Below are 11,688 nucleotides of genomic sequence, written 5' to 3'. Positions count from 1 at the left end.
CATGGTGTCCCGCGACATCTTTGGTGCGCCAGGTAGGGGGATCGCTTGCGCGAACCTGAATACATAAGCTGCGCGTCATCTTCATTGCCATCTGTATCTTCGACGACGCCATCGACCATGGCGCCCAAGAAGAAATCGGCTCCTTCAGCTCATCCATCCACCTCGAAGGCTCCGCTACCCGCGGCCTCCAGCGCTGCGGGGGTGCGGAGACGCACAAGGGCGCGGACGCTGCGGACGATGTGGTCAGAGCAGGCGGCACCACCACCATTCCTCTCGCGGCCGACGCAGGAGCGGAATATGCCAGAAGATAACAACATCAGCAACACCTCGAAGGCCATGCTCCACCCGTTGACGGGCGTAGCCACAGCGATGGCACTTGGTATGGGGCGAGCCACCGCCCTCCGGCCGTCCTCGCCGCATGCACGACTGCTACGTGTGCGCTCTTCCTAGGGCGGGTCGACCTAGCTGATGCGCCTGACAGATCTAATGGCCCTCGAGCGCCTCCGCCTCGCCACCCTGCCACCCAGGTGGTTGCACCGCAACAGCGGGGGTGCAATGTTGTCGCCGCTGGCTCCATTAGAAGCCGATCGACGGCATGATCAACGTCATCATCATATATTCCAAGAACATCCTTAGAGGCCATGGCGCGGGCTGAGCTGCTGCTGAGGTTTCCACCGGCGGCCGAGAAGATGGACAAATGGCATGCCACCATGCAAAGTCTGCTTGGTTTCACCAATGCCGAGGGCTCACGACGAGCTGCCCCACCGCGACCTCCCCACGCAATGGCAACGTCCCATCCTGCTGCCTGCACGAAGGGAGCCGTCCCCATGGTGTAGTCCCCGCCACGGCAGCCAGCACGGGCGTGACCAAATCAAGACCCCGATGACGCCTCGATGGCCTCTTCTGATCCTCAAACACGTCCAGGCGAACGGCGAACCCCGGAAGATAGGCGAAGAGGAGACATGTGCGTCGTCGAGTAACACTGCGGCAACCTCCTCCGAGCCGACGGGCGCGACGATCCCCGGCATTGGCGAGCCCATCTTGGTGCTGACGGCCCCCTGCCCTTCAAGGTTGGCTTCCCTTCCTTCACCCATGAGCTGCGACAAGTCTATTGGCCGTCTGTTCGCACGTTCAAGCCAAAGATACCTGATAAGTACGACGGGAGGCTGAAACTAGCAGAGTTCCTGAGCATTTACACCATCGCTGTTAGGCTACCGGGGGAAGAGATGAGAAGGTGTTCGCCAACTACTTCCTGTTGGCCCTTGTCGGATTTCAGGTTCCGCAAACCCTTGAGAGGTTCGAACTTTGGGGTGCGTGCGGAGATCTCAACCTACCCAGCCCGCTACTCGCGAAACCTCACAGCCTAGCGCATGCGGCCTTGGACGACGCGTGGCGATTGATGGGACCTGGGCATCTCCACTTCCTCATGCTACCTCGACAACCATTCGACTTGATGAGTCGAGGCTGCATGCAGAAGATCATCATTACGCGAGATCATGGAGGCCGGCGGTTGGCCTCCCTCTGACTATAAATGAGGGGAGGGGTAGAGCCCCCCTTGCTCATATCTTTCTCCATCTTCTTGCTGCTCGTCCCTCCTCCTTCTCCATTTTGCCGTAGCGTCCATGGCGCCGATCAGGAGTTTCTCCATGGTAGAAAAGGGAAAAGCCCCTCAGGAGGGGCCTGATCCACTTCCGCCGAGGAAATGGTGCTGCCGTCCCTACGACGTCGGCCTTGGCAAGCAAGGCCTCTGCCCTGCTTCCCCCTTCCCCTGTACGCCCGTGCACAGGATGGCAATGTGCATCGTCGCGCAGTCCCAGGTGGCAGCGGACGAGCCGTTGCCGTTCTACCTGCTAAGCCGCAGACCCACGCCGAGGGTAGTTCGCGTGAGTTGCTGGTGTGGGCAGTGATGCCATCTGCCTCGTGGATCCGGATCCCGAGGTTCTTCACCGGGACTTGCCACTGAGGGGGCTGCTTGAGCTATGGCTACAACACACCGGGTGGTTCTGCCTGGACACCGGGGCTGAGGTCGTGGTGGTGCCCCCGGCGATGTTTTCATGACCCACAGTTGGGGCGAGGTCGCCCGTGCCTGCCGCGCGGGAGGGGCCCTCACAATCCACTTCGAGTACGACGGTGCCTCCACTCTGTTCTTCAAGGTTTTCTACAAGGAAGGCCGGTGGCTGGAGTGCTGCCCCGGAGGAAGCAGCTCATGGGACACGGCCGTGGGAGCTAGGCCCATCTCTGACCCCACTGGCGTCTCCTCCAGCAGCAGTGACAACTCCTGGGAATCCAACGACTCCCCTGAACCTAGCGATTCTCCAGAGTCCAACAACGACCGCTACGTGCTGCCCAGCTCCCGCCGTGCCCGGAGCATGGCAGCCGCAGCCGCTCGGCATCGTCGGTGATGTGTGCCAGCCCGGTTCTTTGAAGGCATTTCTTCTTTTGTTTCCCTACACGGAATTAGGACTAGCCCCGTGGGGGCATGTAAGAATCGAAAAGTTTTAATTCCAGCGTTGCTCTTCTTGTCTTCATGATGAAATCGTGTATCCCACTTGGGCACAGTTCTCCCTTTCCTCCCCTAGGCAGCGTAGCGCTCTACGCCGACGGGACCCAGTCCCCAGGCAGGCTTGAGTCGTCGCTGGTATGCCAGGTCACGATGCCATGGTCAATGCCAGGAGGTGAGCGGCCCGAGGTTCGGTGAGAGCTCCTAAGATGCAATGCTCATGAGGCCCCCCTTGGCGTGCAAGCAACTACCAAAGAAACGGAAAGGGGAGCAATGTTGCCAAAGTGGAACTGCGTGAGTCGTGCGATTTGGGCGATGGGATCACGCCGATATGCGAGTGACTTATCTTTTAGTGAACTTGTAGCGACCCCCCTGGATGGTGTCCACTCGTGCCTTCGGGGTAGCGCTGCTAGGTAGGGTCCATGATGCTCACCCCCTTCCTCTCTTGTCTAGGTGCTCTACGTCCTTGGGCTGGCCCTCGAGCAGGCTCAGCCGCCGCTGGTATGCCAGGTTGCGATGCCGTGGTCAAGGCCATGGGTTGAGGGCTGGAGAGCCAGTAGGAGCTCTAGAGGCACAATGCTCAGGTGCACCCCCTTTAACGTGCAAGCGACTGGCGGGGCAAGGTGGTGACCGCCGGGGCCCACCCTTAGCTATGCCTTAGGTGTACCTGCGTGTTAACCTGTAAGAGAGAATGCGACCCCCTATGGTGCTGTCTGCCTATCCTTGATCCTTTCGCGGAAAGACGAAGGCACCGGGGACCTGGTGAGGTGGCGTGTGCGAGGCCGGTCGCGAGCTAGAGCTCGGTCCTCGGATTTATCAGCATTGCAGGGATGGACCCAAGCACAAGTGTCGTGCTAGCGTGAGTAGCCCCCGTTGCGGGATGAGAAAAGGACGAGTCAGCAATGTAGGGAGACCGCAAGGCAAATAGGATTCAAAGAAAGCCGGTGATGATCATAAATTAGGTCATGAGAGATGGTTAGGCAACCCTGACGAATGCAAGAAGAATACATGCCACAGGGACGGACCCACACATCTTGGGGATAGTGCAGCCTGAGGGGCGCCCCCAAACTGAATGAACTAAAAGATGTCACGTGGCACCGTTGCTGAAGAAATGTTGGGGTAGCAGGAGGCGCGCGTTGCTGAAGTCGTTCCTCAAGAGCCACCCTGGCCCTGAGCCTCGGGAGGCTTCGGAGGCCTGATGGGCTCGTGAGGATCCATATCCATCTCTACGAGGATCTCCTGGTGCCTAGCCTCCCGAGCCGCTAGGACGTCCCGCATGTGGCGCTAAAATGCAACATCCGCACTCGGCAAGCCGAAGGGCATGCGAACATAGCTGTGAGGGGGACCCTCACATTGGCTGACACTGGAAGACTAGAAGAGCTCCTGAGATGCGGCCCTGTTGAGCCCGGGGATGTCAATGCAGACACAAAACTCCTCGCCCTCGCTAGAGCAAGCAGCCATGCCTGGTGGAGGGTGGCGATCGCCATGTAGAGCCCTTGCCTCCCAAATTTCCTTGATTGCCTTGCTGATGAATTCCTGAGCAACAGGTGCTTCGCGCCTATCGGATTTAGGGTTCTGGCAAAACCCTTGAGGTTCGAACACTGGGGTGAGCACGAAGATTTCCCCCTACCGAATCTCGCCCTCAGCCTCGTCGTGATTTCTAAGCTTAGCTCGATGAACTCACAACACAAGAGACATTAGATTTATACTGGTTCGGGCCGCCACTGTGGTGTAATAACCTACTCCATTGTGGTGGTGGTGGATTGCCTCTTGGGCTGATGATGAACAGCACAAGGGAAGAACAGCCTCCCGAGGAGAGGTGTTCTTGTGCTTGGTGGATGCGAGGATGAACTGAATTCGTTCCGTCCCCTTCTACTATGGTGGCTAGTCCTATTTATAGAGGCCCTGGTCCTCTTCCCAAATATTGAGCGAGAAGGGATCCAACAATGGCCAATTTGAAAGGGGACAACTTGTACAAGCTATCCTGACTAAAGGTGGTCTTCGCCTGTCAAAGGCGCTAGTGGTGACATCGTCTTGGGCTCCACGATGACCTCCGTCCTGCCGTCCTGCTGGTCTTGGTCCTATTGCACCAATATGGAAACCTTTGCCTGATGCCTCGGTACTCCGCGCATGCGCTTGCCCGCTTAGCACCAAAGGGGGAAACAAGGACACTACGCGCTGGTGCAGGCCTGGCGCCCGCCTGGCATTGGTCGTCATGTCTTGCGTCATGGGAACCTCACGAGGTACCCCTTGCCTTGATCTCTCCGCCCCCTCGCGAGCCTGCCTAGTGAGGCCGCTCCTGAGGAGGCCTTGTGTCGTCCGCCTCGCGAGGCTTGCCCCTCACGAGGGTCTTGAGTGTTTGGCTGACGAAGACCGGCCGTACTGGGCCGCTAGTGGAGCCACGCCGTGGGCCTCAGGCAGGCAAGTCTGGGGATCCCCGTTCCCAGAACACTGAGAGAGCCCTGTGCTTTCCACTCGGAAGTGTGCACTGAAGCATGCCTCCACATGGTGCCCGGGCACCTCCCTCGTGATGTTGGCTAGGTCAGAGGCCCTCCAGAGGAGAGCCCCCGAGCCCAACCTGATAGGGGCGCCGGGCGCGCCTTCCTATGAGATAGGTGAAGGCGCCCTGTTTACATACGCGAGGCTTAACATGGCACTGTCAGGCGCTGCCTCCTCCTGAGATCCCTGGCCCAACAACTGCTTCTTTGTCTTGGGGGCGACCTCAGGAGGGAGGATGGCACCCTTCAGGGTTCTCGACTGCTGCAGCTTGGTAGGCGCGCTCGAGAGAGCACACCACAAACTTTTCCTCGCAGGCGACCGTGATGATGCCGCCACTCCCTGGCATCTTGAGGACATTGTAGCCGTGATGCATTGCCGCCATGAACTTGCTAGAGCTGGGTACCTGAGGATGGCATTGTACGGTAGGCGGATGTTGACAACCTCGAAATCGATGAGCTTGGTGTGGTAGTTGTCGCGCTTGTTGAAGGTGACAGGGAGGCGTACTTGCCCCATTGGATGCGTGGAGCCGTCAGTCACTCCCGAGAAGGGCTTGGTTGGCTGGAGCTGGTAGTATGGCACTTGGAGCCTGTTGAATGTCTAGATAGAGAGAATGTTGAGCCCCGCTCCGCCATCAATGAGTGTCTTGGTGACGAGGATGTTGCCGATGATGGGTAAGCAGAGCATTGGGAGCGCGCCAGCTGTGGCCGCGCACTTGAGATGGTCAGAGGAGTCGATGGTGATGGTGTACTTGGACCACCTGAGCGGGCGTGTCGCTTCGAGCTATGGGAGGACTGCGTTCACCTCACGCGCAAATTGCTTGAAGGCGCGATGAGAGGCTGGGGCTAGGAGCCGCCCAAGATGCAGGCGATGGCGCGAGGCTCTTGGAAGCCCCAGCCCCCTCGTTGTGGTGATGGTCTTCGTTCCTTATTGGCGGCGGAGGCAGCGGAGGAAGATCAACGTTTCCCTGAGGCTGATCCTCGCGAGGCTTGTCCCTCCAGGCACCCTCGCGAGGCTGGCCTTGCCAGCGGTCCTCCCGAGGCTGGTCGCGCCACTCTTGGCGATGGTCGCGGTCGTGCTAGTGTCCTCCACCTTGGCCACCTCCACGGCCGTAGTCACGATCGTTGCGCTCATGGCGACGACCAAAGCACCCATCGTGGAGGGCCTTGAGCTCTTGGTAGTCTTTGGTGTTGTGGCTGTGCACGTTGTGGAAGACGCAGTACGGACGGCTCCCCTTGGACGACTCAAGGTGATTGTGGCCGCGCTTCATCTCTGGTTTGGCTGCGGGCACAGCCAGTCCCTTGCGCTTCATGTCCTTGGCCTTGGCCTTCTTGTCTTCTGGATCTGCATCGGGGAGCTCGAGGAGGGAATGCATCCCTCCTCAGCCCTCGCGCACTTGTTCGCCATGTTGAACATCTCTAGAGATGTGCAGAGGACTTCATGTATGGCAAGCTCCTCCTTCATCTTGACATCGCGGACACTATAGTGAATGCTGAGATGATGGCCTCGTCCGGCACAATGGGGATCTTAGGGAAAACGTTGTTGAAGTGCTGAATGTACTTCTGCAGGGTCTCTCTTGGCTGTTGTTTGATGCATCGTAGGTCACCCGCGGCCGGTGGGCTGTTGCAAGTGCCCTGTAAGTTGGCAATGAAGCGGTCGCGCATCTCGTCCCAGGAGGAGACCGACCCCACAAGGAGGTTTTGGAGCCAAGAGCGTGCGCCATCCTTGAGGGCCATGGGGAACCAGTTCGCCATGATCTTCTCGTCACCACAGGCTGCCTCGATGCTTTGTTCGTAGAGCTGCAGGAACTCAGCCGGGTCGAGGGTGTCGTCGTAGCATGGGGGTAGGTTAGGATTGAACTTGCCCGGTCAGATGACGGTGCGCAGCTCTGGGGTGAACGCACGACACCCTACTGTGGTCACGGGAGCCCGTCGGAGTAGTGGAGCCTGGTCTTGGTGCTCGCGTGCCACCATCACAGGTGGCACAAGGTCTTGACGTGGAGGTGCTGGGAGCGCACACACATCTTCTTGGGGCAGCTGCACCACTAGACAACTTGCTTCTTCACGCGCAGCCGCCTCACGCTGCGGGTCGCACCGTGGCACTGCCCGCCTCGGCTTGACGATGACGCCCTGGACCGGAGGTGGTGGAGGCGCCCCGCGAGCCACATCGCCCGTAGCAGGCGACTGTTGAGGCAGTGAGCGGGCCGGCACAGCAGAGTCTCCGGCGGCACTGACAAGCTCGACGATGCATTCGAGCCACTCCTTGTAGAAGTCTTCCACGGGGCGGTAGCGGAGGAGCTCCCATGCCATGAGCACAGCAGCTTGCGTGTTCGCCGGGCCACGGCACGCGCGGGAGGACGAAGCGGCCGGAGTCAGCGACGAAGTGGTGATGCGCCTGTCACGGTGCACGGAGGGGTTTAGCGATGAAGCTTGCTGCTCGTGGCCAGCAGGGCCCATGGCGGCGTTAGCCGCTGGTGATGGAGGACAACAAGGACAGCCATCTCCCATCGGTGCCGTCTGAGCGACACGAGCGGCAACCGCGGCCCGGTGCTCAACACGAGCCCGACATGCGTCAGCCATGGAAGCATCAGAGTAGCGGTGGATCGATCGACGGAAGAAAAGATCCGACGCACCCCTACCTATCGCACCAAATGTTGGATTTCGGGTTCTGCAAACCCTTGAGTGGTTCAAACTCTGGGGTGCGTGTGGAGATCTCAACATACCCAGCCTGCTACTCGTGAAACCTCACAGCCTAGCGCGTCGTGCTCGAAGGAAAGAAGGACACAAAAGTTTACCCAGGTTCGGGACACCTTGCGGTGTAAAACCCTACTCCTGCTTTGTGGTGGATTGCCTCGAGGGGCCGAGGATGAACTAGTATAGTGGTTGAACAGCCTCAGGAGGTGAGGTTTTCTTAAGCTCGGGTGAGCTGGTGAGGGTGGAATGGATTATCTAGATCCTGTCCCTTCTATGGTGGTGGCTAGGTCCTATTTATAGTGGCCTTGGTCCTCTTCCCAAATATTGGTGGGAAGGGATCCCACAACGGCCACAGTGGCCCTGGTCGTGACACTGTGATGGGCTCGGCGATGACCCCCACTACAAAAAAATACACTTCCGTAATGATATGTGTTTGTCACAGTAGGTCGCATTTTTTGTCATGCATCTACATCCATGACGATTTTATGACAGAATCAAGATAGTCATACATGTGCTATTGTAGAAGTGTTCCATGACATTAGCAAAATTATCATCACGGAAGTGTCCACTTCCATGACAAAATCGCGCGTCATAGAAGTGCTCTCGTCAAGGGTGACCAAAACGTGGCATCCACCATAACAGGGCACCGTTAAGCTATCGGGTCCGGTTTTGGATCCGATAACCCGTTAACAGCCCGGACCAATGGGAAATTTCCACGTGTAAAATTCTGATTGGCTGGAGGAAACACGTGTTAGCTCGTTAGTGGGTGAGATTGGCGCCTATGATATGTCGACACGTGCGACGTCCCACCACTGTCCCATTTAGCTTACAAAGGCCGGCCCATTTGACTTGGGCAAAAGTTAGCGGGTGGCCCATGAAAAGCCTGTTAACGGTCTCTTCGCAAATAGCCCATTTTACGACCCGGTAACTCACGGCCCGTTAGGGCCTAACCGAAATCGGTCCAATAACATCATGTGGGCCGTCAAATATAACACCAGCTCGTTTCACTTTCGGCCCATGTATGGCCCACGACATATTTCGACCCATATGAGGCCCACGGTGACTCGAGCCCATAATGAACTGTAAATTTCTTTGTACCCGTTAGCAGCCCATGATTAACATGGGCCGTTTCCAGCCCGTGTTAGCTTTCGGCCTACTAACGGCCCATACATTCTTCGTCTCCTTTCCGGCCCTCGATTACTTCCGGCCCGTTACTGGCTTGTTCCTGTAATGGGCCAAATTTGGCCCGTGGCAACAGTCCGCCCGTTTCTGGCCTGTTAGCCCGTTGTGCCATTTCCAGTCCGTCATATATTCTAGCCCATTAACGACCCGTTATGCGTGTGACAGAATTAAGCCTTTGCTGTCCTCCGGCCTGTTAACGGGCCGTTACCGTGCTGTGCCGATACCAATTATGCCCGTTTACGACCCATGTAGACCCATTTAGGTACTTTTTGGTCCTTGCAGGCTTTCCTCTGCATTTGGAACAAGTCAATATAGATCTGATAATATGGTACAACGAAAAGAGTGAAACAACAGCTAATTACAAGAGCCTCACAGTGTGCAATATAGCTACGAGATCCTGTCGTTTGTTGGAATTTCACTTTCGTACGGCTGGGCTTGTTCTTGGAACAGTTCACCTACAAGAAGATAGATTTGTGTGGCACATGCGTAAATAGGACTCCAACATGTGATTCGATCACACATATATATAATGTACCTGATACTTCGGATCAAACCAGTGTTTAACGAGGCCTCTCTAGTCTTCATCCGATATATTTTCCACTTGAGATGTTTGGGCAAGTTCACTGTTAGCCTTGCCTTGAAAGTGAGTTTTCCTCAAGTTATACCAATATTGTCGTAGGGTAGACTTGAAAACATTGGTGCAAGCTTCTCTGGTTGGATCATCTTTGCTATCCAACTTGAATCTCATATGTTGAAAATTATGGGAGTCTCATTATCAATAACCTAGAAATTATGGGACAGAGCAAGACAATATTACTAGTTTCCATACATAACCATACTTACAGATATATGGTCGAGGAAGTGTTGAATTGGGTTTCGTCTTTGTCATTCCTGTACTGAATCCATGTTGGGAGGATACGTACATGACACCTAACGGCAACTGCTGCCACTGATACTAACTTGGCTGACTTTGTAGAATCACGTGGCCTTTTTAAACCTTCCTCAAAACGGATCTCCATTCTTCCTCCTCTAGATTTAATTAACCTATCGATCATTACCCCTGATGTCTGTTTCCTCTTGCGCCTAGGTGCTAGTCCAACAATGAACATAGGAAGTGTTAGTGTACATCAAAATGTGAGACTACATATAAAGAAGCATGCAACTCTAACTTGACTCCAACAACTACCTTCTTGCTGTTGAAGCTCACAAAGTTCATCTGATCTTGCCAACTCATCTTGTGTCAAGAGTGCTTCGGAAGTAGTGTCAGGTGGTAATGGAGCTTGGGAATGTGCTGCTAGCTGAGTTGACAAACGAGTAACTCGTGCAACTGGTGGTACTTTGGAAGGTGTTGCAACAACTAGCGATGTCTCTGCTTGTTTGCTGGCAGCTATTTGTTTCTGTTTGGCTTGTTCTGCAGCTCATGTAGCACGGGATACCCTGTTTGTAGAATTTTCCGCTGGACTTTGACCTTCTATTGCACCATCAGTACCAATAGAATCTGTAGGATTCTTCCGCTTCCCATTCCCTGTCATTCTGTATCTCTGTGCCATGTTAAGTCAAGCCGACAAGAAAAAGAATAACAATTTAGTTCTTCAGAACAAATTGATGCGTGATACAGATGAACTGAACATTGATGTTGGACAACCACATTATAGGAGGATGTAATATGTACGAAAAACAGGACGACGTGAGATAGCCAGAACTATGATGTGTAAACTAAGGAGAAGACATTTCACTAAATTAGAAGCAATGCAATGGAAGGTAGACACCATATGAAAGATGCTACAAATATCACTCTGCCAAGTTAACAGTGTCTCATCATAAATGGCGTTTAAACAAATTTGAAGCAGTACAAGAAATAGATCATAAGCAAGATGCAAACAACATCACACTACCAAGTTAAAGGTCTCTCTTCATTAGTGCCACTGCATATTCATAGCATTGCCTATTCATAGCTTATGATGTGTAAACTAAGGAGAAGGCATTTCAACAAATTAGAAGCAATGAAAGCTAGACACCATATGAAAGATGCAACAAATATCACTCTACCAAGTTAAAAATGCCTCGTCATAAGTGCCATTTCAACAAATTAGAAGTAGTACAAGCTAGAAAAGAATGCGAGATGTAAACTATATCACACTCCCATGTCAAACGTGTCTTATGATAAGTGATTGTGTTGCAGGTTACACAACAGTAGTAATTTGATGTAAGAACATGGTGTGATAGATAGATATTGTATGTTCTAGAAACAGGAACACGTGTCTTATTCACAAGTATAATGTGTAAAGTAAGCAGATGGAATTCAACAAGTTAGAAGCAATAAAACCTAGACATCATACATAACATGCAACCACATATAACAATGCCAAGTTAGAGGGAGAACCTATGATGGTGCACTAGGGGAGACGTGTTCATCATCAACACAACTACATTGAGTGTCTATGCATGTGTTCTCTTGCAAATCATCTTAGGGCCATGGAGGAGTAGAACCTGTAGTGGCCCTCCGTTTGGAAGGAGCACCTTTATCCGCTGACTTGCTAACTTCCTTCCACTTTATTGATTTTGAATTGTCAAGTGAAACAGACAAGAAAAGGCAATAAAATTCTCTCTTTAGAACTCATTCGTGCATGATACTGACAATCACTACTTTGATGTAAGGCAAACACATGATACCAGGATGGAATATGTACGAAAAACAGGACGACATGGCTTATTCACAATTGTTTGTGTAAACTAAGCAGAAACCATTCCAACAAATAAGAAGCAATGCAAGCTAGGCACCACATGAAATATTCTACTAATATGACTCTACCAAGT

The sequence above is a fragment of the Triticum dicoccoides genome, chromosome 4B (genome assembly GCF_002162155.2).
Source record: "Triticum dicoccoides isolate Atlit2015 ecotype Zavitan chromosome 4B, WEW_v2.0, whole genome shotgun sequence".
Taxonomy (NCBI): domain Eukaryota; kingdom Viridiplantae; phylum Streptophyta; class Magnoliopsida; order Poales; family Poaceae; genus Triticum; species Triticum dicoccoides.
Note: the sequence above shows the minus strand (reverse complement) of the source record.